This window comes from Malus sylvestris, chromosome 3, assembly GCF_916048215.2.
Source record: "Malus sylvestris chromosome 3, drMalSylv7.2, whole genome shotgun sequence".
NCBI lineage: Eukaryota > Viridiplantae > Streptophyta > Magnoliopsida > Rosales > Rosaceae > Malus > Malus sylvestris.
The window spans coordinates 35,348,962-35,356,408 of NC_062262.1; the positions used below are offsets into that span (position 1 = coordinate 35,348,962).

At 37.6% G+C, this 7,447-nt stretch overlaps 1 long non-coding RNA gene across 1 annotated transcript; it reads left to right on the top strand.

Moving 5' to 3' along the window:
- Positions 1-1,976: 1,976 nt before the first annotated feature.
- LOC126616624 (uncharacterized) lies at positions 1,977-3,558 on the top strand. The gene is made up of 3 exons (XR_007621217.1): positions 1,977-2,193; positions 2,848-2,909; positions 3,012-3,558. It is a non-coding gene; the product is annotated as an uncharacterized LOC126616624 (long non-coding RNA).
- The last annotated feature ends 3,889 nt before the right edge of the window (positions 3,559-7,447 follow it).

Consider the following 7,447-nt stretch of genomic DNA (forward strand, 5'->3'; position numbering starts at 1 on the left):
TACCAAGTTTGACTTTTTAGTGTAAAAATATGATTTTTCGTTAAAGTGAACAGTACCACAGACTTTTTGTTAAAACTCCCTTCATTTTTTGCTTATTGCTTAACTATAAGGACAAAATGAGATCAAAATCAAATTTAAAGAGTTGCAGCTAAAAATAAGCCTTCATTTTTTGCTGATAGCTTAGCTAGGTAAGGAGGCTGGTTTGGTATTGCTGTGCTTTGAAAAAAAACTGCTGTGAGAATAAGCGGCTGTGCTGTGAGAATAAACGGCTGTGAAATAAAGTCAGTAGAGTGTTTGGTAAACTTTTTTGTGAAAGTGCTTTTGGAAAAAAAAGCAGGATGATAGTGTGTCTTTTCATTAAAGGAGCACTGTAGCTCCGTGTGCTTTGAAAAAACTGGCTTTTTTTCAAAGCAGCAAATAGCAGCTTCAGCTTTTCCTTTGATTTTCAGCTTATTCTCACAGCAGCTTCCAAAATAAGCCCTTTTTTTCAGTTTACCAAACACAAAAATGACCCTCAACTTTTTTTCACAGTGGCTTTTTTTTAAATCACCTCAATCCCAAACGGGACCGAAGAATGGTGATTGCAATGAGACCGATGCAAGTGAGATTCAAGGCATGACTAGAAGGTGGCGTACACTGTAAGTAACACCAACCCAGTTACAACTTGGAAGTGAGCAATCAGCGGTAAGGATGTCATCTTCATTCACCTTTACTTTTGGTGAAACATCATCATGACCAAACATCATCATTGAAATTTAACAATATTGGTAATTTGTGCTGCACAGCTGGAGATGCCCAAATGTGGAATTGTAGTCTTCAGTTCACACTGGATCAAAACAAACAACATAGAATTGTAATCTCTACAATGCACTTAAAAAGTTTATTAAAATTTCTTATTTTCTTCGTAATTAAGGAGCCATTTGATAATCATATCGTTTTTAGCTTTTTCTTTCGGCTTTCAATTTTTTTGAAAACTGAAAATTTGTTTCTAACTACTTTCAGTTTTCAAGAAAATGAAAACTGAAAACTAAAGGTTAAATTTTGAAAACTCAAGAAAGTAGTTATCAATGAAGTTTACAATTTTCAATTTTAATAAAAAGTGACAAAAAATGGTTAGCAAACGGCCTGTAATTAGTATAAACATGGTAATCACTAACACTACGGTCTAATGACATTCCTCTCTACTTGACAAATTTGATATCTAATATTATGGCAACAAACACACACGTTCAAGGCAGATTCTCATGTTCTGAAACATACTTGTCAACCTCAGGACCAACCTGGACATTGTTTTCCCGCATGAGCCTCTTGTTCCCAACCAAAACCATTTTGTCACCAACGCTTCCACTAACGCTACCTCCTGTGTGCACCCCAAAGTCCTTGGTCTCCATCACATGTTTAGTTGATCCAAACATTTCTACTAGTTGGAGAAGAGTCCCTGTTGGAGCTGCTTTGCATGTTTCGTAAGATTCTAAGTTTTAAGGTTCTGACTGGAATTTTGTTCATTGTCCAAACTGATAATTAGGGTTTCTTAGACATTCACTTGATTTCAAATGTATCTATTCTACCAAGTTCACATACTAAATATCTTATTGCAGCTGCTTAGAAATGATGGATGGTGATAACTGATAACCCGGCATCCTATCTTTGTAGCAACAGGTAGGGGTGGGCAAACGGGTCCTGGACCCGCGGGTAGGGGCGGGTACTAGCGGTTCGGGGCAGGTTCGGGGCGGGTACATATTTTTTTATATCACAACGGGGCGGGGCGGGCCGGGTCCAAGTAAAAAGCGGGGCGGGACGGTTCCTAATTCCTGAAGACACGGGCCCCCGGCCCGAACCGTATCTAGTGTATTTGCTGAAGATTACATCTATGCCGTTCATATCTCACCCACAAATCAGTCTAGGGCCCAACTTTCTACCGTTCACTTTCGCAAAGACTCGACTCCCAGATTGAATGATGAATCTTCTCTCCTCAGTCTTCCTCTAGTATCTCTATCGTTGATTCTCACTCTCCTCCCTTGCGATCTCTATCGTCCAGACGGACTCCCACTCGAATCGCGATAGTTGAGATCCTGCAGCTTCTCAGAAGTTGACTCCGAGTCTCATCCTCTCCTCTCAACTTCAACCACCACCTCACGGTCTTGAGTCTCCAAACTTCTGAGTCCATCTCGAAGCCAAATATTCAAACAAAAGGTATTTAATTTTAGCCTTTAGGGATTTATGGAATTAGGGTTTTTTTTTCTAGATTTAGGGATTTTGAGTTATTGTGTTCCATTCTAGGGATTAATTTAATTTCGCACTCTGGTTTAGGATCTGGGTTTTTGTACTTGCAAGCTCAGCAGCAAACTGGGATAAATAATTAATCTCTTACTCCATATTAATTAATTAATATCTTTATTTAATTAAATTTAAACCTGTAATTCACCTTCGTCAGATGAATAGCTAAAGGTTTGATCTTGTACTAATTATGTTTTGTTTCTATAATTCATTGGATAATTTTTATTTTTTATGATGGATTGTTGAGAAAACCGAGAGGGATTTATGGATTCAGCTGAATCCAACAAGTGGTCAAAGTTGCATGAGTTAAAAGTTGACCATCTGGGATGATGATGATCATAAAGTTCTAATCTTTTTTATTGAATTGTATATTCGGTGATGATACATGATAAAACCTATAATCTGCCATAAGAAAAAATGAAGGTTGGTTCTGATTTAGTTATTACCTTCTGAACATGTTGAAATTAATCACAGATTTGAGCCACCAAGCTTGTAGCTTTTGGATTTTTGATGCTTTCGTTTTTGTTTTGGTGGTCTTGGATTCGCGTTGATACGTCTGGCAATTCTCAGATCATTGAGGTTGATAAGTTCACCATGATGGAGTTGTCATCTTTGACTCAGGCTAACATTAGGTATGCTTTCAATATCTGAGAACCTTCATTATTCCAAAGCATTTTTTAGCCATTGAGTATTCTCTTATGATCATATGTTTGGTGATAATTGTTTTGTTCCAGTCTGCCTTTCATTACTGCAACTGCCTATGGGCTGAAGCACATTGAGACAACCCTTACACGGTCGAAGTTTGAGGAGTTGTGCTCAGATCTGCTTGACAGGTGTGAACTTTAGTTTCAACGTGCTCAGATATTGTGGATATCTGCACATTTGGCTATAGGTTTTTTGTTGTTGCTAATTTCAAGATGTCCCTTTGATGCCTAATGTTGTGGAATGTATCTTGGTTGCTATATTTGGTGGTATAATTTTGATTCTATGAGCTATGGAAATTTTTTTTTTATTGCGACAGTTTATTTGGAGAAGATCTTAAGACCTTGGATAGCTATGTATTGCAGTATGTGGCGGAGCTTTAGGTCTTGTAATTTTCTAAAAGATGTATGTGTTGCTGTGCAGTGCAGTTTATAAATTACAAAAAAAAAAAAAAAAAGAGTTGGACCCGTGGACCCGTCCCGAATCGGCCCGTTTGAAACGGGCCGGGTTAGATCCGGTTCCAAAACTCAAAATCTCTCTACCTGGCCCGGCCCGTGCCCACCCCTAGCAACAGGTACGGGCCTGTTGATAAATAATGCTTCCTTAGGTTGTTGCTTTGCTGGTACTTATTTTGAACTTAGTTTAGAAATTTTATCTTGTATAATTCAAGCTTTTAAGTTAGGTAGGACTAGCCCATGCAGCTGTGCCTGGCACGGCAAGTCGTGCAGGGTCTCTAGGTTTAACATGGGCTTGAAACTGGCTAATATGAGATTTTTTAGTATTACAGATGTTTGTACCATACTTGACCAATCCTGAAACTACTGAGCACCGGTCAACGTTATACCGTCAAGGATCCAGAAGAGCTTCCCTTCAACCAGGAGGCCAATCACAGCGTGACACGTGTCGACATCAGAAGCCAATCACAGCGCGACACGTGTCAACATCAGAAGCCAATCACAACATGACACATGTCAATGTCAGAACAAAACTAGAAACTCTCTTCTATAAATAAGGGTCATACTCCCACAATAATCTCTAATGTCATTTTGTACTAAACTATTCACTAGAACTCACTAAACCAGAGCTTGAACCTATGTATTTGTGTAAACCCTTCACAATTAATGAGAACTCCTCTACTCCGTGGACGTAGCCAATCTGGGTGAACCACGTACATCCTGTGTTTGCTTCTCTATCCCTATTCATTTACGTACTTATCCTCACTAGTGACCGAAGCAACCAAGCGAAGGTCACAAAACCTGACACTTTCTGTTGTACCAAAGTCCTCACTGATTTTGTGCATCAACAACAGATATTAGGTATTATTGATCAGTTTTTTTTATTTCTTTTAATATTTTATAATTCATTCTGAGATATATCTTTAGTTTTAATTGGGTTGTCTTGCCAAGATAATAAAGAAGAAACATATGACATGTTGATCAATAATCATTTTCCGTTTTATTGAAATTTGGAATACAATTGATAATTTGATATTACTAAACAACAAATATAGAATTGCATCATTATCGTATATCAGTGTCGTATTACTTTAGATTGGCACGAGGATCATTGGGTGCCTAATGCATCCTGCCTCCACCACTAATGCCGTCACACCACTTGGAGGGGACACTCCACCACCTTCCTCGCCTTGGTCTAGACAGAACTTCAATATCTAAATTCTTCACAAGTCTCCAAATTCTTGTACTATGCGACTAATTGTAGCTAGCCAAGTGGCCTAAATGTTAATTCAACTAGCCATCATTTTTTACAATTCTAGCTAACTAATTTAGCTTAAATTCAAATATTCCAATATTATTTTTTTTGAATTTAACAACTCAGACCCTTTCACTCAAAAAAAAAAAAAAACAACAACTCAAACCCTTTTTCTTTGCTTGGAGCCCACAAACAATGCAATTTATAGCCTTTAATGTTTATCAGAAGTTTAACTTTCTCTCTCTCCTAACTATTCAATTAGGAATTTGAGAGATTTTAATGAATTTTTATGAATTTTAAATGATTAGTAGAGATTCCATATAAAATTTTGATTCAATTCCCTCAAAATCTCATGGGGAGATGTGAGATTTGTGGATGTTTAAAATACACTACGAAATCTCTTCAATTCCCTCTAATTCCTTAACTTTTTCAAATTCATTAAAATTAATTTCTAATTGAATACACATGGAATGTTATAAACTTCTTTAAAATCCTAGTTGAATACACTAAATTTCTAAGGAAAGAATCACTTAAAATCCTAATTCAATACTCCTATATTTTTTTTAAAGAATTAAAATCTCTCAAAATCCCAATACACCCTCCTAAATTTAGCTAGTTACTATTGTTTATATTGGAAAGGCCTCTAACAAGATTGCTAATTTGCAACCGTATGCAATAATCATTGAACCTATTACCAGTTGGTAACAACAATGGTAACCAAAAAACTGTTTGCTTTGGTTAAGATCTATGTTGCACGGATATCCGGGTGGGGGTATCCGGTACGATACAGTACGCCCATACGGCAAATTTCTAAAAACAAGGATACAATACTGCAAGGATACGACAATTGAAATAAATATATATTGTAAAATATATTTCTAAAATATATTTCATAGGCTCATGTTTCATTATATACATTGTTCTAAAAATCTCCGCCTAGGCCCTAGGCCCTAGCCCACCGCCCCGATTAATGCCTAGGCCCCAGCCCACCGCCTAGACTACCTATGCACCCGCCTAGCCCGCCTAGGCACCCGCCTAGACCCGCCTAGGTTGCAACTCACTTAGACAGAAAATACATAACTTTCATTTTGCATTTTGTTTTTTTCCAGTAAGAGACTTGTTGCATACTTGAATGAACAAACATTATATCCTTATTTCACATGTTTTCATTATGTTCCAATACTTCATGATATATATGCATTCTACTTTGTAGTTTATGATAAAATTATATATATTTCAAGTAGAAGCAGACACTTATTTACTTGAAATATGATAGATTTACTTAAATTCGCCTAGTCCGCCTAGGCTCCCGCCTAGCCTCCTAGGCGCTAGGCCCCAGCCCGCCGCCCGACTAGCGCCTAGCGACTTTTAGAACCTTGATTATATATAAGTTAAAATTCATGTTTGTCGTTTAACATTAACAAAATTAAACACTGCTCGGTCTTTTTGGTTCTTGAGAATGGTCGCCGCCTCTCCCAGGACCGGAATGATTATCCCTGCCCGATGGGTCTACATCCATCTCCAAATGTCCTAGTGAGTTTACCAACCTCACAAGAACAACCCAAATTCCTAACTTAATTCAAGAGCAATATCTCAGGAGTATCTTGACCGTATCCTTCCTTGGAGTATCTGAGAAGTATCCTAAAGTCAACAATACTCCAAATGGAGTATCCAATATGTATCAGAAGGTATCGTGGGGTACAGGTATCCGATACCATCCGTTGTCCAAATTTGAAGTATCGGTGCAACTACAACATAGGTTAAGATATATTTTTCATGTGCACAAGTGTGTAGTGTTATTGAGTACTGATTCACTTGCTGCAGGATGTGGTAAGAGAACAGTTGTTAGATACATTTCTCGTCGATTGGGCCTGCATGTAGTTGAATGTCACAATCTAATGGCATCATCTGAAAAAAGGATGTCTGTTTCACTAGCTCAAACCTTGAATACAGCTCAAAGGTGAGGTAGCAAAGTGTTTAGATCTCGTAATATTTGCCAGTTACTTAGCTGTAGTACTGTCACATGTACTTGACAAGGCAGGCAGTCATATCCATTCTTTTTAAATGTCTATGTTACCAGTGTTATTGTTAATTTCTGTCTCAATAATTATCTATACATAATTTATTAAACTTTTATGAGAAACTAATCCATGCTATACTTTCCTTGTTTGTCCCTCTACCAAATTTCATTTTATGGGATCGTGGGAGAGATACCTCAGTTATATCCAGCAGTGTATCAATGTTATTGTAGATTATTTCCTTATATTGTTGTACCCTCTTCTTTTCACTTATGCCAAAATTGCTTTCAGATACTCGCCAGCAATACTTCTTCTCCGGCATTTTTATGTTTTCCGGAATTTGGGCTCTCACGAAGGTTCGCCAAGTGATCAAGTTGGAATAACTTCTGAAGTGGCTTCACTTATCAGGGAATTCACTGAGCCAATTTCTGATGATGGAGACATGGATTCCGAAGAAAAACATAATGGCGATATTGTAAGATGCAACTGTTTTAGTTCCACATATCTTGGTTTAGGGATACTTAGTTGAAGAATGAACATCTACTACTCTGTACCTCTTTATTTTGTGTGCGTGTCCATTGATCTATAATTGTATTGTTTATTATTTTAATCTTAGTAACCTAAATCATATTGGAGCATGAGCAGGATGCTGGGAAGATAGGAAGGCATCGGGTGCTGTTAATTGCAGCTGCTGACAGTTCTGAAGGTCTGCCACCAACTATTAGACGCTGCTTTAGCCA